General features: G+C 38.4%; 1 long non-coding RNA gene across 1 annotated transcript in view; it reads right to left on the bottom strand.

Moving 5' to 3' along the window:
- Positions 1 to 25,882, bottom strand: part of LOC111756932 (uncharacterized) — a 129,670-nt gene that overhangs the window by 40,703 nt on the left and 63,085 nt on the right. Inside the window, exon 3 of the long non-coding RNA XR_010043711.1 lies at positions 23,995 to 24,093. This is a non-coding gene — a long non-coding RNA (uncharacterized LOC111756932). The remainder of the gene's footprint in view (positions 1 to 23,994; positions 24,094 to 25,882) is intronic.

Raw genomic sequence — 25,882 nt, forward strand, 5'->3', positions numbered from 1 at the left:
GTTCTTTCTCAACAGTCAAGATCTCCTCTGCTCTATCTTTGTAGTCCACAGCTTTACTGGAACTTCCTTTCTGGCCAAACTCACAATATTTTAAATCATTCTGCTGGGTTCTTTGCTCTTGATTCTCAATATAAATCTTGTTAAAAGACCCCAATGATAGTCATGCCACTGCCTCAAAATTAGACTGCCTTGAAATTTCTTCTGCTAGGTTAATTAGTTTGCTAACTTTAATCTCAGGTTCAAAGTCTCTGGGTATGAGCAAAATACAGACAAACGTTCTGCTAAGCCATATCACACTTACACATAAAATTGCTCTGCAATAGTGTTTGCCCAGTGATTGTTCAATGTCATGTCAGTTTCAGTATCCATCACAGTGATGGAGGATTATTGTTTGAAAATATTTGATGCCATCCTCTCCATTTCTGCCTTTAAAAACTTCCTTCTGGGGGCAGAACAAAAACGGCAGATAGATAACAGCTGGCTACAGAGGCACCCTGAGATGATTAATTTAGAATTCAACATAATATAGTTTGGGGAGCCCTGAACAGAGGGAGATGAATTCTCTCATCCCAAGAAGAAAGTAAGGTGAGAAGAACCAATCAAACATACAGTCTCGGTGCTATTATTGGGACAGCTAAAGGATCAGTGCTTCCGCCACAGTGGGCAACTTGCCAAGCCATCCAAGGTTGCACCGCTTCGACTCACTGGAGGCACAGTCACACTGAGGTCAGGGTCAGCCAGCTGAATGGAGAGCTGAGCTGGCAGGGAGCCTGCATCGACCTGTGGTGAATGACGGGAGTAGAGCCACTCCACAGAAAGGGGGGCTCCAGTGGATGACATTATGGGACTGGGTTGGACTGGCAAGTAAAAGGGGCAATAGTGACTTCAGTCAGATGTTTCCTTCCTGAATGGGATTGGTGGAGTGAGCTAGGCCTGGGTCATGTGACCTGGCTGAGACCCAATAGGTTATCTGAAATCAATTCCCTACAGTGGTGGCACACACTAAAACAGTGAAGCTTCAAAAGTTTGACTAACCCGGAGGGGAGGCGGCGCATAGTAATACAGTACAGGCCTCATCAGCTTGACTGATCCAGAGGGGAGAGGCCAGCATATGCTGCCCCTGTCTGCAACTCATTAGCATATTGCAGTGGGAAGAGTCACCTAACCAGCGTGCTTCAGAAGAATTGTAACCAACAAAGAAAGAAACTGGAGCCTCCTGGAAGAAACAAAAAAGATGGGAAGAAGAAGCAACAATAAAAAGTCCCCAGGTCCCAACCCTGAGAACATTGACTCAGGACAGGTAAATACAAAGGAGAATGGGAACAGCAAACGAGCAGTATTAGACAATATCAGACAGGGCACCAGAGGACATAAAGAGATATCTTTGGGACCTCACAGATGAGTTCAAAAGTAGAATATTTAGCCAAGTAAAGCAAGATATAAGATTAATAAAAGAGATACTAAGCACCCCTCCAGTAGACACAGGTGGAAGAAGGGAGGAACTCAAACAAAGGAGAGAACCATTTGATGAATAATATTTAAAAAATATACAATACATGAAGCAGATTCAAAGAGATTACCAGGAAATTAAAAACTCTATGGAAAGATGGCAAATCTGCTTGAAAAAAACTAAGGATAGATTATCCAAACTGGAGGACAGGTTTGCAATGTGGGATTATGAAAGGAAAAACTTTTTTAAAACAATAAGGAAGCAAGCAGTAACAATACAAAGGCTAGAAGACAACAAAACGATCTACAACTTGAGAATAAAGAATGTGAATGAAGAAGCAGGAGTACAAACAAAAGAACTACAAAGGCTATTCACAGAAATAATTAAGGAAAAATTCCCAAACATATGCAAAGGAAATGATATTCTGATGTATGAGGCATATAGAACTCCAGCCACCTACAACCAAAACAGAGCTATACCCAGGCATATAATAATCAAGATCCCAGAAATTCAATATAAGAACAGAATATTAAAAGCTGTTAGAGACAAGAAACAGATAACGTATAAAGGAAGGCCCATCAGAATAACAGCAGATTTCTCAACACAAACCATCAAGTCAAGAAGAGCCTGGAGCGAAATATTCCAAGCCCTGAAAGAAAATAACCTCCAACCCAGATTGATGTACCCTGATAAACTGTCTCTAGAAATTAATGGAGAAACAAGATGCTTCCAATACAAAGAGGAACTTGGGAAATTTGCATCCACCAATCCAAGTCTACAGAGAATACTGCAGGGCATTCTAGAGAGAGAGAAAAGTACTAGGATTCCAGGAACAGTGGCAGAGAGGCCTCAATCAATAGAGCAGAAAACAGAATGAAGAAGATAAGCAGACAACTGATGGCAAAAAAAGAACATAACAGAAATGTGGCAGAGAAGGTTGGTTATAATCTCTTTGATACACTAAATTAAAAAAAAAGAACCACACATGGAGTAGATCAGGAGGCAGTGTCCACCAAGATGCTGTTTATAGAAAATATAATTAACATGAAAAAGAATACATGGACTGAAAATCAAATATGAGAAAACAATGCTCTCTGTGACAGAGAACCAGAGAGTAATAGGGGCAACTAGACTAGTATTTGTGGATAGGTTGGAAAGACAGGCTTTAATAGGTAAAGGAATACAATTAGAGATCAAGTCTAGGAGAGAGATGGTTCGGAACCACTTAGGTAAATAGCAGGCTACCCCCCCCAGCCCCAATTTAAAATCAAGGGTCTTGGTCAGACCCAAAAATGCACAGTGTACCTGGGGAAGTGAAAGGGGAGGGAGAGTCTTAAAAAAGATGGCAGAAGATATTGTTAATAGTGTACCAGGATTTAAAACCTACATTATTCGCACTACTCTGCTAAGATAGATTTTATTCTTTTTGTTTTTTGATAGATTTTATTCTGTTCCAGTTTGTCTACTTGCATTAGATTTGAGTGCACAGACAGCTATCCCAAAAATATCAGGATATAGCACAGTAATCATCTTTAATTTCCTATTATCTTAATCTAGAGCCCTGTATGACTTATACTGTTTTATCATGACTGACCTTAGTTAAATCTGATTTGTTTGATTGCTGTTTGGTATTGACAGATTTTATTCAAAACTGTTATGATTGATAGTATCAAGTCTGAGAGTATAGGCAACTACACTGAAGATGACAAGACTCTACGATACACATTCTGGTTTGATAACTACCTGCTTTTGAAGTTTTATACTATATACAAAGTTGTGTTTTTATTAATACTGTTATGTACTGATATATTCAATTATAATATGTCTGATGATATAGCCAATTCTATTGAAGATAACAAGAGACAACACAGGAACTATGGTAGAACTCCTTGTACAACGGTCTTATATGTCTTTCTTATTTCATGTGTTTATAAGAATATGTTTTGTTTTGCCTCGCTTTGTTTTGTTTCTCCCTCTAATATAGAGAGGATAGAAATACATGTTAAGACTCATGCATGTGTAGAATGTATAAACAGTTTATGGGAACTGATCTTATGACACATGATGAAATGAACAGATACTTTGAAGAAAAAGAGACACTAAAGTACCCAGTGCTGATCTTGGAGTGTCATAATGTGACCCCCAGCAATAGTATTATTTTTTGTTCAGAGTGATATTAGCCTGCTTGGGTTTGTTCAGTCTCAGCATAGTTGAAGATATGGATAACTGCATGTATGTTTAAGTGTATAGGATTGATAACCATATTTCTAAGTTTTTGTTGGATAGTTGAACAGAACTGGTTGCAGTCTCACTGTTTGAATCCCCACTTTATATGTTCCACTTTAGAATCTTGAATAACAATTTGTAAGAGGACAACCTGTAATCATCAATTAGTGATTTCTTACTGTTTATTTTTTTCTTTGGAAGTATGTATTACTTCTACCCATTTTCTGTTTTGTTTAGTATTTCTTTAAATAAAATTTTAAAACAAACTTCCTTCTGCTTCAACTTCTTTGATTATGCTCTTAAAGTACTATGGTGTGTACGTTCCCACTGCAGTGCTATTTCTCAAATAAAACTTGATTTAGTTTTGAGTTTATGTTTAATGTTTTTCTCTCTATTGACATATGGATAGCACCATAAGTCAGGTGGACAGTCATGTGGCTTGAAAGCCACATTGTCTTTAGGTCTTACTCAGATCTGCTAGTCTAGTGCAGAAGTGGCCACCTGCAACCCAAAAAGAAGGGACTGCTGTTGAGGAGGAACTGGGAAGAGGCCATGCTGCAGACTTCTAACTGTTGTTGTCTGCAGGGAAGGGAAAGGGGCAGAGGCTGGGATTATGTGAGTCATCCCACAATTATTCAACATGTTTTTCTATTACCTCATGACTTTACAATGCAGTGATTAAGGGACAGAAATTAAAAGTTATACATGTGTTTAAATATGTTAATGTTAATGTTAATACATATATAGAAAAGCTTTACCAATAACAATACTTACGTCTGAGGAGAGAGGGGATGAGGAATTTTGCCTTTCCAAATTACACATTCTTGCCATTTTTTTCTTTTGCTACAATGAGGTTCTATCACTATTGTAAATATGTCTGTTTTATTTTGTGAGACTTTTTTTCAGTGTTGAGAATTAAACCCAAGACATTACACATGCTAGGTGAATGTTCTGCTTGCTATATCTGTAGCCCAATACATATGCTTTTACTTTTACTGATATTTATGAAGAGTTTATGGAAACAGCTAAATAGTATGCACTTATATGTTTGTGCATAAAGGGAAAATGCAATGCTTATATGACAACTTTAAGTTAAAAGTGTGAGAATGTACCCAGAAAATGAATCCAACCATTTAAATATTCATAGAAAATGACTAGTAGGAAATCCACTAAAATGTTAGCAGTGGGGATATTAGGCAGTGAAATCATGGATAATTATTTCTTCCTTTCTAGTTTTTAATACTTCCCAATTTTCTATTGTAAGCATACATTCTTTCTATAATTGAAAAAAATAAGCACTATTTTTTTAAAAACCTGAATGAAATTGCCAAGCATACCGCTGTATTTGTGCCAATAGGCAGCCACATTTTCTTCCCAGTAGGAAAGCCGGCTCAGAGAACAGCACACATCAGAGATGATCTTGGAGTGTACAGGGTTTAAAGAAAAAGGAACCGAGAGAACAGAACAAGTCTTAGAGATCGTGTCATGCACAGTCAAGCAAAAGGCAAGAGAGTGCTGCCCAGTAACCTAATGCACAGCAGTGCTGCCCGGAGACCCCACCCTGGTGCATTTGACACAGGCTGACATGCTGCTCCATGTTCCCATCACCCCTTGCTGGGCACGTTCCCAGAAGACAACTTGGTGCTGATTTCTGAAGTGTCTCCCTAGAAGCTTACCATCCACTGGGAAGAGCAAGCACACACCAGACAAAGCCCTCGCCACTTGCACTGAACAGTCTTAGCTAAAGTCAGACTCAATGACACTTCTGCCTCCCCGCACACAGTCACAGCACTGCCCCACATGCCAGAGTGCCTGCTATGTGCCAGTGTTCTGGAACCCTGAGGAGGCAGAGGAGGCACCTGTCCTGCCGAGAGCAGAACCAGTGAGAAAGAAACCATGTCCCGAGAAGGTACCTGGGTAGAATGACAAGTGTGCAGGAAATCGAGTGTTCTGGAAGATGGGAGAAGAAGGTGGGATAGAACGATGAGAAGAGTGTGAACATGGGGACCAACTGTGCCTGCCTGGAAGGATGTGGAGGATGTGTTCATAGTGACAGGGGAAGCAAAAGCTCGAGTATCCCAGTTACTCCCCCAAAGGCATCATAAGCAGGACTGGGGGTTCCTGTAACTCTCCAGACTCCACAGAACCTGTACAGGGTCTCACCCACCCATCCTGTCCTATTGCATGAGGCAAGATCTCTCTGTTAGAGCAAAGGAAGCTTTCCACTTCAATCAAAAGTACTCTAATAAAAGACTCAATGGAAAAAAGGGCTTGAACTGCCAATCTTGGTTGTAAGACAATAGGTGCGGATTAACATAACACAGGGAAACCAGCCAGGAGCCAGGCATACTCTACACTACTGTAGCTACCCAAATCCCATAACTTCTGACCAGCACTGCCACTTCCAAGGGATCCACCAAGATGCACACTGACAATGAAACATCTACGTAAGGCTACTCTCTGCTGCACCACCAGCAAGGAACCCAAGGACTCCTTGGACAGGATGAGTAGAGTAGAACAAGAAATGGTCTACACAGTGGAGTACTATGCAGCTGTAAACAGGAATGAGTGACCTGCCTTCTGCGAGAGGGCAATTTCTGGGCTGTAATATCAAGTGATAAAAGTGAGGAGACTCGACATTCAGTCCTAGAGTGTGTGCTTAGCATGGGTAAGGTCCTGGAGTTCATCCCCAGAACTGAAAGAGGATGGGAGACCCAGAACTCTTGTCTGATTCACATAAACCAACTGAAAAAAGAAATAAATAAATGTTATTAATCAGTGAGGGGAATGTGAATATGGGTTTTCTGATAATATAATGGGTTAACTGATATGCTTCAGACTTTTTTAATTTTAAAGGGAATAAAACAAAACAATGTGAACAATATTGGATTACAAAAACAAGACAGTAGGAAATCCTCAGTAGTTACTATAATTGTATATTGTTACCCTCTAAGTAGATGCTCAGACTATCAGCTTTAGGCCTGCAAAATCAAACTGTACAAATGTTAAGTTGTTTCTTTATTTCAGTTGCTATCGTGTCAGCCTGTATCCCTCAGAATCAGGGTGGCCTTGTCTTCTTTCCTGATCCATGCCAGTTGGCTCACAGGAGGGCACAGCTTAGTTTCTTGGTTCTTTCCCTGCCGGTACAACTCTGAGACTTTAAAATAGTCTACTGTAATATAATGGAGGCACGGGGAAAATAAAACATACTGTAAATTTTAAAATGTTGATGCTAGTAATTATTTATTCTTCAGTTTGCATATATTCAAAATTTCTAACATATTTCAATATTTTCCTGTCACATTCTCCTGAATGGACAGAGAAGGATCTACTGAAATGACCTATGTCTTTGAACTGGTGTTTCTTTACTGTAACAAATATCTGAGAAGATCAGTTTGTAAGGAGATAAGGGTTGAGTTCACAGGGTCAGAATCCCAGTCGTCAGCTGGCCCTGTTATTTTAGGTAATGAGGCACAGTATAGTGAGAATCATCGGGGAGGAAAACTGCTCACCTCATGGCTGGGAAATGAAAGAGAAGAGCTACTAGAGTGCCACCATTCCCTTTAAGGCCACATCCTCAATGGCCTCATTTCCTTCCACTAAGCTCCACCTCCTAAAGGTCCCACCACCCTCCAGTAACACCACATTAATACAGGGACCCATGGGGGGCATTTCAGATCCAAACTATAGCACTATGTAAAGATGACATGCTTTTTGGAAATCTGCTTTAAGTGACTTAAGACACTGCTTTAGGGAGGAAAAAAAAACCAAACTGAAAAATATCTGATGTCAAGTTTGAGTTCCTAGCATCATACAGTGACTCTGGATGAGCACTGAAGGACTTGCTCATTTAGGCTTCAGTTAGAGCCTCTTAGCTGCACTGTTCCTTCCATTCTGATTTTGCCTCCTTCCCCTAGGGTGACTTTAGGTGATACTTCCTCCTAGCTGGTGGGGATTCCCTGAAATAAGCAAATGAAACACCAGGTGCATCCATTATCTGATCTGAGGCTCCAAAAGATGAACCAGGCTGGGATGGGTCCTTGGAACTTCTGGTTTCTCAGAGAAATTGGAGATTAGTATTTAGGTTTCAATACCGAGAGCCTACCAGCCACCATCAGGACTGGTAACCAGCAAGGGCTGGAAGAAGTAGCTAGCCATGCCCCTAGGTACCTGTTGCCATCAGGAAGCCTCAGCATAGCCATGCGTGTCTGGAGGAGCCTTACCCGCACCCACTGCCTCCCTGGGAATCCAGGTTAGGAGAAACCCAGGTGCCTGTAACACCGCAGATGTGCAGCCAAGCACCTGGAACCCTACAACTGGTTCATCCAGAGCCAGGAAAATGTCAATATGAAGGAGCAAAAGGAAATCTCAGACCTTCAGCCCACACAGAACATGTCTAGGAGACATGGACTTGAATAAATTGGAGTTCACACACCTGAAATTTCTCAAAAGATAGAAACTGAAGTAAGGAAACAACTTCATGAGGCTGTAAAAGCAATCAGATCAGAAATAATATCTCAAAAGAAGAAATGGCAAGCATAATGAAAGAATTGTTGAGTACATCTAAAGAAGACAAAAAAGAAGAGTATAGCAAAATGATGGAAACTTTAAATGTACAGTATAGGAAAAAATTACTATACATGAAACAGATTCAAAGGGATATCCAGGAAATCAAAAACTCCATTGAAAGCTGAAAAATGTGCTGTTTCTATATAAAAACTGAAGGTAGACTTTCAGACCATGAAGATAGGACTGCAGCTAGTGATTGCAAAAGGAAAGATCTCTTAGAAATAACAAAGAACCAGGAAACAACAATTCATTTGTGGCAAGATGACTCAAAGAGAAACAATTCAAGGCTAATAGGTGTCAGCAAAAAAGCAGAGGGTCAACATAAATTACATAAAGACTACTTACATAAATAATAGCAGAAAACTTCCCATGCATGGGAAAAGGATCTGACATACAGATAAGTGAGTTATATAGAACTCCAGTTAGCCATAACCAAAATAAATCTACACCTAGACATCTAATAGTCAAGATCCTAGAAATTCAGCACAAGAACAGAATATTAAAGGATGTTAGAGAAAAGAAACAGATCACCTATAAAGGAAAACTCATCAGAATCATGGCAGACTTCTCAACACAACCATCAAGTCAAGAAGAGCTTAGAGTGAAACATTTCAAGTCCCAAAAGAAAACAACTTCCAACTCAGGTTGATGTACCCTGCAAAATTATCCTCCAAAATTAATGGAGAAGGGGCTGGGGATTTAGCTCAGCGGCATAAGCGCCTGCCTTATAAGCAGGCAGTTGTGAGTTCAATCCCTGGTACCGATAAAAATGAAAAAAAAAAAAGTAAAAAACAAAATTAATGGAGAAATAAGATACTTCCATGACAAACAACAACTGAAGGAATTCATGACCACCAAACCAACCCTACAGAGAATGCTGAAGGATATTCCTGAGAGAGATAAAAATGACCACAGTTCCAGGAACAGCAATAGAGGGGAATCACCAAGCAAAGCAGGCAATTGAACGGAGGGAGAAAATAGGAGAGGGGCAATGGAAGAAGGATAGCATGGCAGAGATGAGCCAGTGCATGTCAATCATAACCATTAATGCAGATGGCCTCAACTCCCCGATAGAAAGAAATAGGCAGAATGGACCAGGAGACAGGATTCATCAATATATGGTATACAAGAAACACATCTAATTCAAAAAGAAGTTCTCGGACTAAAGGTCAGAGGAGAGAAGACAATGCTCCATGAGACAAGGACCCAGAAAAAAGCAGGGCAACTTGCCCATCAACCACAGAGTGGGTAAGAAAGATATGATATTTTTATACAATGGAAAGCTACTCAGCTATAAAGAAGGAGAATCTCAAGGCTTTTGTAAGTAAGTAGATGTAACTTGAGATTATGCTTACAGGTGAAATGGTTTGGACTCACATGGGTGAATATCATATTGTCTGCATAGTATAAAAACCTGAAGGAGTTAGTAGTATCTAAAATGTACAATAGATATTGTGAAAGTGAAAGGAGAGGAAACGTCTAAAATGAGAAGATCATAACCATTGCTAATTTCCCATTATTTTGTTTTGAAGTCTTACATTGTTCTTATTGTCTTGTTTTGTTTGGTTTTATTCTGTTTTGTTTCCTTTGATTTTTTTATGTCTGATGGTATGGGCAACTATTTTGAAAATAACAAGATACATTATGGAAGCCATGGTTGACTTCCTATTATCTTGTTTTCAAGTCTTGTATCACTTTCATTGTTTTTTAAAAATTGTTTTTGTTCTGTTCTGTTTTGTTTGACTTTAACTACGTCTGATGGTAATGGCAGCTACTGTGAAGATAACAAGAGGCATTATGGTAGCCATTGTTGATTTTCCGTTATCTTGCTTTGAAGTCTTGCATTAACTTCATTGATTGGCTTTATTCTATTTCATTTTGTTTGTTTTTATTATCTTTAAAATAAAAAAAATTCAAAAGGTTTCAATACAAAATTGCTTCTCTCTGAAGGTACTGCAGTATCTGTCTTTGAACGTGCATTTTGCCTTAGTAGTTGAAAATGTTCCTGCTTAACAAAATGTCATTAACTATCTGCAAAGTAGTGCTATACAATTTTATTGACAGCTTTATAATAATAATAATGCAACTGTCTACCAGGGTTGTTTGAATGATACTAGATGGCAAAGCTGAAGAAATTTCATTCTAGTTACTTGGAAATAATCATTTGCTAGAATCAACAGGTGTCTTGAAAACTATTAAAAATCTTTCTTGGGCTGGGGATTTAGCTCAGTGGCAGAAGCACCTGCCTGGCAAGTGTGAGGTCATGAGTTTGACCACTGCTACAAACAAACAAGCAATCTTTCAACAACAACAAAAATCTTTCTTGACCTTGCCAAGACAGAATAGTTACAGATGGCAATGAACAAAAGACAAATGAAATGACAAAATAAATGTCATATCTGGATTATTTAAAAACAATTTTAAAATTTTTGTTATTATCCTCAGGTTACTCAGTGTATTCCTGGTACTGAAATCTGCTATATAGTAATAACCCAAACATAATGGAATTAACATTGCTTAAATATAGGAAAGAGGTGAAATAATATTGATTAAATATAGAAACATAGAATGTGACATTGTTATTTACTTTCTTTAATTTAAAGAGAGTAAAACCCAACAAAACAAAACACTAAAGCAAATAAAAAAGCAGTGAAAATAGTACAGAACTTCAAAACAGAATAGGATGTTGACAATGACTACCATAATATATCTTACTATCTTCATAATAGTTACCCATACCATCAGCCATAGTAAAATCAAACAAAAAGCCAGAATAAAATCAATCAAAACATAACACTGAATGAAACAAAACAATAAATCTGAACAAAACAAAACAGTGATAACAATACTGCACATTTTTAATCTTCATATAGTTGCTCAGGTTACCAGATGCAGGGATAAAACCAAACAATAAAATGGAACACAGCATTGAATTTCAAAAACAAGACAGGAGGAAATCCCCTACAGTTGACACAATGCACACTGCCAACCTCCAAGTAGATGCCCAGACCACTAGCCTCAGGCCTGCAGAGTCAACTATATAATACAAGCATCAAGATATTCCCTCCTCTCAGCTGCTATCATCTCACCCTGAGTCCTCTGAATCAGTAAGGGGTAGGGAGGGATGCTCTTCTGGTTTTTCAGCCCATGCATCAATTGGCTCATGGGAAGGCGTAGTTTCTCTTCCAGCCAAGGCTCTTTCCAATTCACTTGGTGGAGCCTGCTTCATGGGAAGGCATAGTTTTTCTTCCAGCTGAGGTTCTTTCCAATCAGCATGGTGGGACTTGCTTCACAGAAAAGTTTGGTTTCTCTTCTAGCTGAGGCTCTTTCTGATCCACATGGCAAAGCCTGTTTCATGGGAAGGCTTGGTTTCTCTTCTGGTTGAGGCTCCTACCCATCAGCATAGTGGAGCCTGCTTCATGGGAAGGCATAGTTTCTCTTTTCCAGAATGCGACATTTTTATAAAGATAGAAAGGATACAGTTTTCCTAATCAGAAAGATCTGAACCTGAAATCCCAACTGAGATTTATTAGATGTTCAGCTATGGATAGGTTAGCCAGGTCTTAATTTCTTTGTTTGTAAAATAAAGTTCATTGCTCATAAGATTTAAGAGAATGCTATATGTGATGCCTGCACATACAAAACAACATGAGGCTATTTAGCTCTCCTTTCCTTTGCTGTGAGTAATGTGATCATTATTAAATGGATTGATAAATAAAACTGTGTCTTAGGGGCTAGGCAGGAGCCAGTGCACTTGTGTTCAAGCAGAGAAGCAGTGGCTGACTAAAAGAAACTGATAATAAATTCTGATTTAAAGAAAAACAAACGTAGGGTATAGGTCCTAGAGCACAGTTAGATTACTATAGTGGGAAGAAGAAAACATAAAGGAAGTTTTCAGTAGCCAAGCCCATCAACCTAAGTTTGTTGATTCTCTGTACATCTGTGTGGGCCCCGTGGATGTCACAAGCAGAGGTGCAAAGCATGCATAGTGTGCACCAGCCCTCTATTTAACATACAGTTGGTAGACTTTTTAATCCAATCAACCTCAACTTAGAGAAATCATGTTCCTTGAGGAGTAATTATTCTTAAAATAATGTTTCTACTCGCATATGTAAATATCATATTGTTTCTCTAGTGTAAAAAAACCTGAAATAGTAAATAAGATCCAAAATGTACAACAGATATTGTGAAAATGAAAGGGAAAAAAGATGCTCAAAAGGAAAGAACAACTGGGATAGGGGAAAGGAGAAAGGGAAGGGAAATATATAAGTCTATGCATATATATACATGATAGATAACTATACTACTAATCTCTGTTATTTCATCAAAAAGAACAGTTTGTGTTGTCATTGTCTGATCATTTTTTATGCCTAAATCTTGTAATCTGAACAACTACTTTTAAGATAATAATATGCAATGTATTAGCCAGTATTAATTTCCTATTTTTTGAAATTCTTCATGGTATGTATACTTTTTTATTGTTTTTTAAAATAAAAAAACTAAAAAAAACCCCTGATCTCAAAGATGCATATAAAAAGTTTGAGTAAAATTGTTTCCATAAAATAAGAAAGCAGAAAAAAAGTAGTTTCAATTTTAATGCAAAGGCAGTATAATGCAATTTCAATATTAATATATATATATTTATATATGTATAATATGTAATTATTAAGATCAAATTGATAAATTATATAAGTAGCTCATTGACTATTTAGACTAACATCCCTAAAAGTTTGCATATTCAAATTAGAAAAAACAAAAATTCCTTATTTTAATTATTTTATTGGGAAAATACAGAAATTAACTAATACTTAGGGTATCTTGCAGTAGGTCAAATGCATGCCATACAATATATGGAGAAAAAAATAAGTCTGGTCTTTCCTCTCAAGAAATTCAACCATATATTTTATATCTTTTTATAAAATCATAGAAGAATCCAAATTTGTAATTTCAATGAACTATGAAGCCATGTTACCAAAAATGCTCAATACAAAAGCATTGTGGGGCTTTGGTCTGTTCTTCTCTCTCTGTCACATACAACCATGGACTGAACAGATTTTCTTTACCACATGCTTCTGCCATAATATACTTCCTTGACAAGGGAGCCAAAAACAAATACTGGAGGAAAGACAGCCTCTTTAACGAATAAGGTTGGGAAAACTGGCTATCCACATACAGAAGACTGAATCTAGACCCATATCTCTCACCTTGTATGACCCTAAAATACAATGGAACAAAGATCTAAATGTTAAAACAGAAACACATAATATGCTGGAAGATAAAATAGGTAAAACTTTTTTTAAACCAGGAATCAAGCTCAGGACTTTGCACTTGCCAGGCAGGTGCTTATGCCACTGAGCTATCTCCCTGGCAAAACAGGTAAAACTCTCAAAAGACATAGACATGGGCAAAGACTTTCTGAACACAGCCCTAGGTGTATAATAGATAATCCATAAATCAACAAATGGGATCATATCAAATAAAAAAATCTTCTACACAGCAAAAGTCATAACAGAGTGAAGAGACAACTTACAAAATGGGAAAAAAGTGCCAGCTACTCCTCAGACAGAGGACTAATATTTAAAATATATAAAGAACTCAAAAAGCTAGATATCCTCCAAAATAAAAGGCCAATTCAAAAAATAGGCAACTGGAATAAATGGACATTTCTCAAGAGATGAAGTACAATTAGCTAATACATGAAAAAATGTTCACTATTGCTGGCCACCAGAGAAATGCAAATTAAAGCAACACCAAGATTCATCTTACTCCAAAAACAATGACTTCCATCAAGAAATCAAATCATAACAAGTACTAAAGAGGCTGCAGAGAAAAAGAAACCCTTCTATGTTGAGAAAGTAAAATCATACAACTGGTATTTTCCAAAGAATTAAAGATAGCATATTACAGTGATACATGCATACTCATGGTTATAACACCACAGTTGATAATAGCTAAACTTGGAAGCAGCCTATATGTTCATCAACAGATGAATGAATAAAGAAAATGTGGCATTTACTTTGACACAAAGAAAGATAGACGGGTTATTTGTAGAAAAATTAATACACCTTGAGACCATAATGTTAAGTGAAATAAGTCAGATATGCAAGCTCAGATATTATATAATTTTTCTTATATGAGACCCAAACTATAGCTAAAGAACAAAATGAAAGGTAGATAATAAGAAGTAGAAAGATAGATCTTTTGCAAAAGGGAAGGGAACCAAAAGATGGAAGGAGAAGAAGGGGATGAAAAAACAATTAAGATGTGTTATGTGCATGGACTAACTCCTCACAAGGAATGTGATCATTATGTACTGCAAATATGAACTGGTAAAGATTAAAAACTTAAATGAAAATCTGTTTTAAATTTATGAGCTTTACCAGCATTGGAAAAGAAGAAAGGGCAACCCCTGCATATCAAACATTTAGAGAAATTCTAGGGAGAACAGGTGTTGGAATCAAATAGTTAGAGACTTCAGGATGCAGGGTAACGCTGTTTTCCCCAAGCCTGTGATGAGTACTGACAGGGACAGGGAGCTGGCACAGCTGGACTTGGCATCTAAGATGTGTCCATTACTGCTGGGATGGGAGGAAACAGGGAAGCAGCTAAGCTGAGGACTGAGGTATATCACAACAGGGCTCTTCTCTCTTGGGTGCCTGTGGTGCTTTTGGGTTGTCATCCAGCTCCCTGATTGTGCCTTGCAGGTGACATCTGCCACTCTCAGTTCACAGATGGCTTGTGTCAGAGGAACTGGGAGAAGAGAGGGAGGAAGGAGGAGGAACAGGGGGAGGGAAGGGAGGAGAAGGAAAAGGAATTCACAGGACGCGGACCCTGCACCAGCTACCAACACTATCCAGGGTCTTTAACAAATATTGAAAGGTTCTTTAATAAATATGTATGACAGCTATTGCCCACCAGACATTTGAGGACAGTAAGAGAAATTCTGGAACAGACTTGAAGGATGGCAGATCCCAAACAAATCAGAGATGATTCAGAACACCAAAGAATTAAAGATAGCATTTTGTATTTTCTTTTTTTTTTAATTTAAAGTAATCTGCCCTATACTTTCATGCATCAAAATTTTTAAAAATATTAAAGCAATACATTGAATTTCCTTTGCGTGTTCCTCAGCCCTATTTCTCCCCACACCTTCAGTAATCACATTGACTAGTTTCTCATGCAAACGTACAAAGATGAAGCTTACTCTCCTTCCTATCTCATGAAACATGGCATACTAAATGTAGGAAGTGGTGAGAGCTGCTCATAAAGTCTTTGTTCATAAAGTACCAAAGACTGAAGGCTGGGAGTCTGAGGTCAGGGTTGGACAGAGTTTTTTCCCTCACCTGCCTCTCCTTGGCCAAGCGACAGCCATCATCAGAGATGCACTGATGCATCTATACATGAGATGTTGCAAAGTGATGTTTTTCAAACATCCTCATGGTATCCCACTGTGTGCCTGTCTGTCTCCAGATCTTACCTTTTTAAAGACACCAATCATACTGCGACCAGCCCTAATGACCTCATTTTAACCTGATTTCCTCTACAGAGTCTTGATCATAGACAGACATCTTCTGAAGTACTAGAGGCCAGGATTTCAACATACTGTCTTCCATGAGGACAAAATTCAGTGTATTACATTCTACATAATATTCTGATTTTCTTTTTTTTAAATTTTGTTTTAAAGAGAATAAACCAAACAAAATGAAACAGAATAAATCAATCAAAACAAAACAATGAGAGTGACACCAGACTTCAGAAATCAGACTAGACTAGAAAGTCAACAATGACTACCCTAATGCCTCATGTTATGTTCAAAATATCTGTCCATACCATAAGACATAATGAAATCAAATAAAACAGAACAGAATAAAACCAAACCAAAAAAACCCAATGAAAGTGATACAAGATTTCAAAGCAAAATAAGAGGAAGTCAACCATGGCTACCATAATATATCTTATCTTCAAAATAGTTGCTCATACCTTCAGGCATAATAGAATCTAACAAAACAAAACAGAATAAAACCAAACAAAATAATGAAAATGATACAGCACTTCAAAACAAAATAATGTGAAATTAACAATGGCTACCACCATCCTTTTTTAGATATTTCCCCCCTTTTCACCTTCATGATATCTATTGTACATTTTGGAATCCCGCTGGCATCTTCAGTGTTTTTTTCTTTTTTCTCTGTAATTTTAAAGGGAGTAAAACAGAGCAATAAAATGAATCAGAACAGTGATAGGACAGTAGGAAATCTACAATAGTTACTATATTGCATACTGTTGTCCTCTAAATAGTTGCTCAGCTTTAGGCTTGCAAAGTCAATCAAACACTAGGTTCCTCTGAATCAGCTGGTCCTCACAGTGGGGGAGGGGCTGTTCTCCTCTCCCCAGCCTGCATGCTGGCCGTTCACAGGCAGGGGTTTAGCTTCCTCCCTTGTTTTCCCTGAGCTGCGCTGCGCTCGGAATGACTCCAGTGACTCCAATGACTGGCATCAGGCACTTAGCTTTCTTCTTTGTTTCCCCATCTGTGTTCTGAATGGCTCACAGGCAGGGGCCCTGATTTTCTCACTTAGTAGTTTAGCCCTGAAGATTTTCTCACATCAATAGAGTGTGCTTTCGCTCTTCTGACTGCTGTATACTACTTAAATCAGAGGATGAACCAGAGCATTTGGCCAGTGCCCTACAGAACACTGCTTTGGTTGATTTTCATTCTGTTGTGGTATAAACTGCTATGACTTGTATCTAGATGTTTCCCCAAAATCCCAGGCTCTCATAGGCGGGACTTTCCAGAGATGGCTGGATCTAGTGTGTGTGATACTGGGATTAAGGGTGCGTGGTACTAAATTAGTTCACTGCTTTGTTCAGCATGGATCTGGGTGTAGTTAATGGAAAGGTTCGGCCTGGATGTAGGTGGCACCACCCAAAAGGCTTGTAGCCTGGATGGGACAAAGTGGACACTTGCTGCTTGCTGCTGCCTTCTGTGTGCTCCTCCATGGACTGCTTCTATTCTGTGATGCCCCTCTGCCATGTCACCTGCCTTGGAGCCAGTCAACTATGAACTGAAACTCCACAAATTGTGAGCTGAAATAAACCTTTCCTTCTTTAACTTGTGGATGTCAGGTATTTTTGTCCCAACAATGAAAAAATAACTAAGACATAAACCAAGCATCATTTCACAGATATGCCAGGCACATTTGTGTTAATCAATCACAGAAGTGGGGTTGACTGACCACAGACAAACATATTTGCAATATCAATCAACATTGCCAAACACGTGTCCTAGGAGGCTGTCCAACATTACACTGTGCAGCGGGGCTCCTTCGTTTACCCTCACCAATGGAGCAGGTTCTTTACCTTTCAGATTTTTGATCATCTGGTAAGTGACAAATATTTTCTTCCTATAGTTTAATTCTCATTTCTCTTATGAGTGAGATTAAACATGTTTTCACATGTCTCTGGACATGTATAATTTTTCTGCCACTTGGCAAAAACTGTTTTTATTGGGTTATTATTGCAATTTGTTCTAGATCTCCAGGCACTCCATACATTACCCAAGTTGGCCCTTTGGTTGTGATGAGATACAAGGATTTCCCTCAATTTATCAACTTATCTTCTGTTTTTGTTCTTTAAGTTTTCTATTGTGGAGATGTGCAAGCATTACATAAGTGGAAAGATTCTATCACGAGCTCCACATACAAACTCTGACATCAATAGTGATCCACATGGTGTCTTGCTTCATCTCAGTCCTCCACTGACTGAGAACACTGCAAAGAACATCTGTAATCAGTTCAGCAGATCACTATAAAAGATTTTGTTTGTTTCTACAAAGAAAACCTCACACTATAATATCACTATTACACAAAATTAACAATAAACTCTTAATATCATGAAATTTCCAGGGTTCAAAGTTTCCTGATCACACATGGTTATTAATTGATCTTTTCTTGTATTTCTTTAAATCTAGAGTCAGCCCATGACACTGTTTTGGTTTGGTTCTCAAATTTTATTCAGTTAGTTAGTTATGTTTTGAGACAGCATCTCACTGTTCAACTCAGGCTGAACTGAATTCACTATGTAGCCCAGGCCGACCTCAAACTCTAAGCAATCCTCCTGACTTAATCTCACAAGAGCTAGGATTACAGGCATGTACCACTGTACCTGGCTGAATTTTGATCTTGAAGGAACTGAATTGCTGGCTCAATGGAATTTCCCATAGCCTGAATCTTGCTGAGTGCCTCTCCATTGTGTGTTTCTAACATCTCTCTCCAGTCTTGGTATTCTCCATAAACTGGTAGTGAGATCTGCCAGCTTTATCTGATGTAGGTTTGCTGGACAAGATGAAATTTTCAAAAGGCACATTGTGCTAGGTGTGGTGACATAAACCTGTAATTCTATCCACTGGAGAGGCTGAGGCAGGAGGGTTATAAATTCAAGGACAGCCTGCGCACCTTATTGAGACCTGAGTCAAAATAAAATACATAAAAGGCTAAGAGTGTGACTCAGTGGCATACCACTCTTGGGTTCAACCTTCAACACTGATAAAAGAAAAGAGATGCATTGTGTCTAGCTGTCTCTCTTTTGTGATGCTGGCAACAACTGATGACCACTGACTAATTCGTGGATACAGTAGATGTTGCAAACTTCTCTTTTATTCATTATAGTTGCTATGTCATTGTGTGTAATTAGAGTGTCTAGGCCTACCTGACCCAGATCTGTATTCACAGAGGACTCCTCTGGAATTACAAAAAATAACCTTACATGCAATCTTACCTTTTATTTACTTTTCTGTTGGAAAACAATCCATTTTCTGGGAACCAAAGATGATGCTAATGGCGAGGGGTGGGGAGGATGCTCAGAATAAACAAGCTAAATACACTGGAGAGGACCTCTTGACCTATAAGAGAGCTACACTGAGGCTTCTCTGTTGGTCCAGAGCAGGGATTGGCAAAGCACAGGCACAGATCAGGTCCAGTTCTCCACTTATTTCTGAATAGTGTAAAAACTATGAATGGCTTTTTCATGATTTGGAAAAAGATAAAAAAGAAAGCTAATTTGTACCATATGAAAGTATGTGAAATCCGGATTTCAGCGCCCATAAGTAAAGTTTTACTGGAACACTGCCACACCATGCTCATTTAGATACATTTTGCAATGGCTGCTTTCAAACTGCAGCTGAGTATTTGTAACACAGACTCTTGCTGGCTGTATGATCTGGAAAACCTAAACACCCATTGCAATACTTTTACAATGTTCCCTTCAGCCCAGTGGTCCAGTAATCAGGGTCTTCTAACCAGAAGACTCCAAGGGCTGTGGAAGATTCCTTATTAACAAGAGCTCAGAGGCAAGCAAATGCTGGTGAGAGTTCAGCTCCATGAGATGTAAAGATAAGATAAAGAAAGAGCAGAACTCTACCCCTCAGAGAGGTTGAACGGGCTGTGTAGACACTTGAAAGCTGCTTTTCTTTTAAGGGAAGAATACGGAGACAGAACAATAGGGAAATAACCGATAGGTTACTGGTAGGTCACTGCAGGCTAATTCTTTGGGCACAGAGAAAGTCATGACCATGTTAGCTGAAACTCACAATCACATCGTTGGAAAATTCAGCTGTTTCACTAATCAGATATCTGGAAGGAAGGTCAGATACACAGTTTGGTTTCATCCTAGAGCCATGAAACAGCATGAGTGATGCTATCTTGGTCTGTGCAGGAGTTCAGTCCAAGACAATGGACTCCTGTCATTTTTATTTCATACACACAACGTACGTTGAGGGAAAAGTGAAAAGAGTAAGTTTGCACGTGCCCTTATCTCTTGTGGAGGATGGGGCAGGAGGCAGTTAGAGGAGTTTTTATGAAGACTTGGGAAGGAGACATTCTCAATCACCATGGGCATTGCTGTAATTTTTTTCTCTTGCACAATACTCAACTATTTCTTTCTTTCTTTTTTTTTTTTTATCAGTACCAGGGATCGAACTCACGACCACATGATTGCAAGGCAGGCGCTTATGCCTGCTGAGCTAAATCCCCAGCCCCATTACTCAACTATTTCTTAAGCTTTAGTTCCTAAAAGTGAAATTGTGGCATATAAGGGCTTGTAGGTTTTTGATATGCTATGCTGCCAAATTGTCCTGCAAGAAAATATTGTGTCACTTTAAGTGTAGAAAATTGCACACTGCCTAAACTTCACATACATTGAGTTTTATCTAGTTTTTAAATTTCCAAGTTGACTATAGGAAAGCAAACCAAGTTGGAATTACACTGTTTTTAAATATGTACATTTACAAGTAAAATGAAACTGTTCATTTGAACTACTTTTGTTTTTTCTTGTGATTTATCTGTCCTTGTCATTTATGCATTTTATTAAATGACAAGTTCTTAATTTATAAAGGATGTTAAATAATTGCCTATTAACCATGTGATGAAAAATTTCCCCACATCACATTTTGTTTTAATCTTTTTTCTGGTGGTTTTTCACATACATTTAAAGTTTCAAGTAACCAATTTTAATATTTTAATTTTCTTCTTTAGGTTTTATAATGATTCTCCTTTCCTACTCTGATATCATTTATAATTTCTTATTTCCCCTTCTTAAAGCTTTGTTTTGCTTGTTTGTTTGTTTTTTATATAGATTTTTGAGTCAGGGTCTTGCTATATAGTTTAGACTGGCCTTGAACATACTATGTAGTCTAAACAGGCCTCAAATTCACAGCAATCCTCCTGTCTCAGCCTTCCAAATACTGGTATTATAAGCATGTGACACTGTGATGGCCCCTTTTTAAAACTTTGAAGCATTAGAAGCTTGTTTAGAACTTATTTTTTAAACATCTAAGCTTTTTTACTAACAGCATTTATTAAATAATTCTCCCACTTTTTTTTTTTTTTTTTGGTAGTAAGGATTGAATCTAGGGCCTTTGCACTGAGACAGGGTTTCGTTGAGTCACCAAGTTGCTCAGGCTTGCCTCAAACTTCCTATCCTCCTGCCTCAGCCTCTTAAAGAGTTCTGGGATTATAGGTATGTGCTGCCATACTCAACTGTTTCCATTGATTTAATAAGTCAGATTGAATATGCACCAAATTCCCATGTAAACACAAGTCAGTTTATGGACTCCAGTCTTTCCAGTCTGCTCCTGTTCCACCCGCCCCTCTGTTAGTAACACACTGATTTAATTCCTGCAGTGACCTGGAAAAGTCCTACTCTGTTAGTGCAACTTACTTCACTTTGCCTTCTCTAAACTGCATGAATCATTCCCATATTTATTTCAAAAAATTACCACAGTTTTCATAAAGTGAAAGAAATAAGAACCATAGGAAAAGTTTTTAAATAGAAGCAAAAATAAAAACACAATACCTTACGGAATCCCACCAAGGAAGAAAAGAAAACAGTCTTAAACACCAAATGAGTATCATCAGACAGACATATATAGAATGTATATATATTTTTTGAAGGCTATTTAATGTTTAACTTTGACAAAAGAGTAAAAACCTGATATTAGAGAAATGGTTTTTAATCATAAGATGGCCCTTAAAATTTAAAAGGTTATAGAGCAATTAGACAGCTAGGTTCTTTATATATTTTTATTTACATTATCTCAGTTTTGGAAAAAATTATTGACTACCTAGTATGGAATGAGATTTGTATTCTTATACTCCTCTCCTTAAACAAAATACAGAGGGCAGAAAGAGGTCTTCCACGGTCCTCACTTGCTTTCTGCCTGTCCTGCTTTACCAGAACTTTATGAGCTATATTTTGTTTTTCTTATTCTGTCAAGTATCCTAATATTTACGTTTAGTTCAATAAATATTTTTCTGTTGTTTAGGCCTTTTATATTACTTTAACATTCCTTTGTAAATATGATACAATACAGGTCTTTTTACTGTCTTTTCTCTATTGCTGAATTAAAAAGAAATTTGAATCTTATTGTTGGTCATATTTATCACCAAGAAGTTTTTTAAAAATAGGAAGTCTCATGTGCACTGTTGCTTGGGTCTTTTCACGGTTAAGTTTAACTTCCTGTTTCTTCTCTTTGCCAGGGGAACTGTTTGGCTGGCTATAAGTTTCTGGAATAGTATTTTCTTCCCTACAAACTTTACCAATGTTTACTCTCCTGCAATGTTTACTAGCGTTCAATGCTGTTATAGAGAAATCCAAGGTTGATTTTTGTCCCTTAAAAAATACTTGTTAGCTGGGTGTTGTGGCACACGTCTGTAACTCAGCACTCAGGAGGTTGAGGCAGGAAGATCATTGCGAGTGCAAGACCAACCTGGGCTACAACGTGAGCTCAGGGCCAGCCTGAACTGCGTTGTGAAACCCTGTCTCAAAAAGAAAAAAAAGTACTTGTTCCCAGACATGGTGGGCACACCTGTAATCCCAGTACTTGGGAGGCTGAGGCAGGAGGAGTACCTTGAGTTTGAGGCCAGCCTGGGCTACATAGTGAGTTTAAGACCAGACTGAACTATACAGTGAGAACTTGTCTCAAGAAAAAAAAAATACTTGTTTATCTATGTAATGTCTGACGTCTTTAGTTTTATAGTTCAATAATTTAACCAGATCTAAGGAATGTTTTGTACTTTGAGATTTTGATTCCTCTGTTACAGGAATCTTTAACTCTAATACACCTGTTAGTAGTCTTTCTGTTCAATGTCTTGAGTTATGTATTTGAAGGACTCTAATTATACTTGTCTTTGTCTATCTTTGTCTTTTCTTCAAATCTATCATTTTTCTTTAATTGCTTTAGTCTTCTTGTATTTCTCCTCTGAAATTTTTGTATCTGAAACCTTTTCTGAGATCAGAAAACTCATCACGCTTATATATTTCAATTCTTGACCTAAATTATTTTTTAGACCTATAATAGCCCTTGGAGTCTGTTTTAGTTAATTTTCTCATCGCTGAGACAAAATATCTGACACTCAAAGTTAAAGGAGGAAAGGTTTATTTAGCTCACAGTTTGTACAAGTCTCAGTCTATAATTGGCAGGCTCCAAGGCATAGTGGCATGGCAGAGAGATATCACAGAGGAGAAATAGTCCACGGCAAAGCAGGACAGGCAGAAAGCAGTAAGCAAGCAAGCGATGACCTCAGAAGACCTCTTTCTGCCTTCTGTATTTCATCCAGGTCACCCAGCCTAAGGGTAGGTAGCACTCATACCCTTAATCCTAGTTTTGCACTGTAAATCTGTCCCAGCGTCACATCCTTGATCCCATTAGCACACACCCTACACCTCCAAAACTCCCCACCTATGAGTGCATGAGGGTTTTTTTTTTTTTTTTGGCTAGGTGTGGGGGGAATCTGGCCATAACAGAGTCTTACTGTTTTTGCTTTGTCTTCAGCTTTTCTTTTCATCCCTTTTTGTTATATCACTGTATCACCTCAGCACTGAATCAGTCTCATAAGTTATTTTTAGTCCTCCCATATCATGAAACACAGGGAGAAGTCTTCTTCTATTCCTTAGGTTGTGTCTTTCCCCAGACTGAGTTCTTTTGACTTCTGTTTCCATGCAGTGCCTTACACACTGGTGTTCTTATGGATGTGCACACTTGCAGGCCATCTCTTTTCATCTTGTGCCTGCTTTGGTGGTATTTGCCCTGCTAGTGGGAGAAAAAATTTCTCCCTGATCTTTTCCCACTTGAACTGACACTTATTTGTCTTCTCCTCTGAGCCACAATCTGTGGACTGAGCTGTTTTTGTTGGGTTTTATGTAACTTGAGGGTATAGGGTTTGGGTGCTTAGGGTAGTTAGCCAGCTGACACTTACCGAGTTCCGTCAGGACAGCCAGCCTCATAGCAATGTGTTCCCCTCCTGTGGGCTTTCAGTCATTTTCTCCACACAGCAGAACCCAGACAATGGCCCCTCCTGTAATGTGGTAGATGTGTTAGATTTTCCTTTCTCTCTCCAGAGCTACATGGTTACATTTTCCACCCACTTTCTTCAAGTTGAAGAACATATTTGTGAGCATTTTCCCTATCTCTCTCTGTGTAGAAGTAGGTGAAAGGGAGAAAATGTGTTAGTTTCAAACCTCTGTCTGGAATCTGAGCATAATGCCTCAGAGGACCTTTGACATACTGAAAGTCAGGCTTGGGAGTCTGCACAGGGGAGAAGAGAAACTGCAAAACAAGAGCTGCAGGTTGTAACAAGCGAGCGAGGAATGAGCAAAAGTTAAATGAAGGAGGAGGGAGCCCAGCTCTGTAGCTAGATGCCGGACAACAAGCATTAAAAAATGAGGACAAGCTCCCAGGGACACATTCGCCATTGATGTGTTGCGCTGTGACAATAAACTGCTTGAAATGTAATTGAATGGGCTCGACATAGAACCCCAACTCAGTGATATGGGATGCAAAGATTTTGCCGGTTCTCTGAGAAAGAAGTGGTATGCAAAGGGAAATGAAGCAAAGCCTAGAAAGAGGTCCAGGAAGGAGTGGAAATAGGACCTCAATGATCAGAAATGACCAAGAGAACTTTTAGGTGCTCCTTTCCTTATGAAGCTCTGGACATAACAGTGGGGAAAAGCAGCTGCTTAAAGTCTACATGATAACGAAACTACTGACCTAGGATTACAAATGATTAAGAATAAAAGTGACAAATTTTCCTTGAAATGCAGTTTAGATGTTGTTAGTTCTGATCTGTGAAATTGTAGCTATTAGTGCTCCTGAATTATTAATGTACAATATTACATGGGAATATTTTTAAAGGACTTTACTTTGTAAATATTAGAGGAAACTATGATTTCAGTGGGAATTTTCAATTTTTTGTTGAAGTAAAATTTATATACAGTGAAATACATAGATCTTAATATGCAATTTAATACATTTGGATAAATATTGACACCCATGTAACCAACATTCAATCCAACATCTCTATCACTCTGGAACATTCCAACACACCCACTTCCAGCCCACTTTCGCTCCAGGTGATCCTGCTCTGATTTGGCCACTACAAATTACTTCACCTGTCCTAGAGCTGCACAGTCACGCAGTGCATCCTTGTGTTCACTATGAGTTCTTGAGACCAAAACATATTAGTAGTCTGTTCCACTGTGTTATTGTGGTCTATAAACTGTGTATATCTTTTCCTATTACTGGACATTTGTGTTGCTCAATTTTGTACAAGTGGTACTTTGGTTCACAAATATTTTTTGTTCACACACAGAAACACTGGAAAAATTTGTTTTTGTTAGCAAATTCTGCATCAGGTGACAAACATGACTGTGGCCATCTTTCTCACACAAATGCAAATGTGTCCATCTTTTCCAGAATCATAGGATAAATTAAGTTCATGAACCAAGGCACTACAGTATTTAGTGTGTGTTTCTGTGTGAGTCAGCTTTCTTTTACTGTACCAGATATTTGAGATAATTGGCTGCAACAAGACATAAACCTATTTTGGTTCCCAGATGTGAGGGTCCAGCCCACAATCTGTAGGGAAAGCTACACATCAAGGCAGGTTTACACAGAGCAAAACCATTTACCTGGCAGTGAAGGACAGGAGAAAGAGACCAGAGTCTCCAGCGCCTTTTGAAGACATCCCCTGCCTCCCCCTCCCTCAAGGCTCCATCTGTCACCTCCCAGGAGAGCCATCAAATAGGGACCTAGACTTCAACACAATTTGGAATGAATTCCACATTCAAATTGTAGAAGTCTTCTTA

Source organism: Cavia porcellus, unplaced genomic scaffold (assembly GCF_034190915.1).
Source record: "Cavia porcellus strain 051 isolate PalLab524CR breed Dunkin Hartley unplaced genomic scaffold, mCavPor4.1 scaffold_27, whole genome shotgun sequence".
Lineage (NCBI taxonomy): Eukaryota > Metazoa > Chordata > Mammalia > Rodentia > Caviidae > Cavia > Cavia porcellus.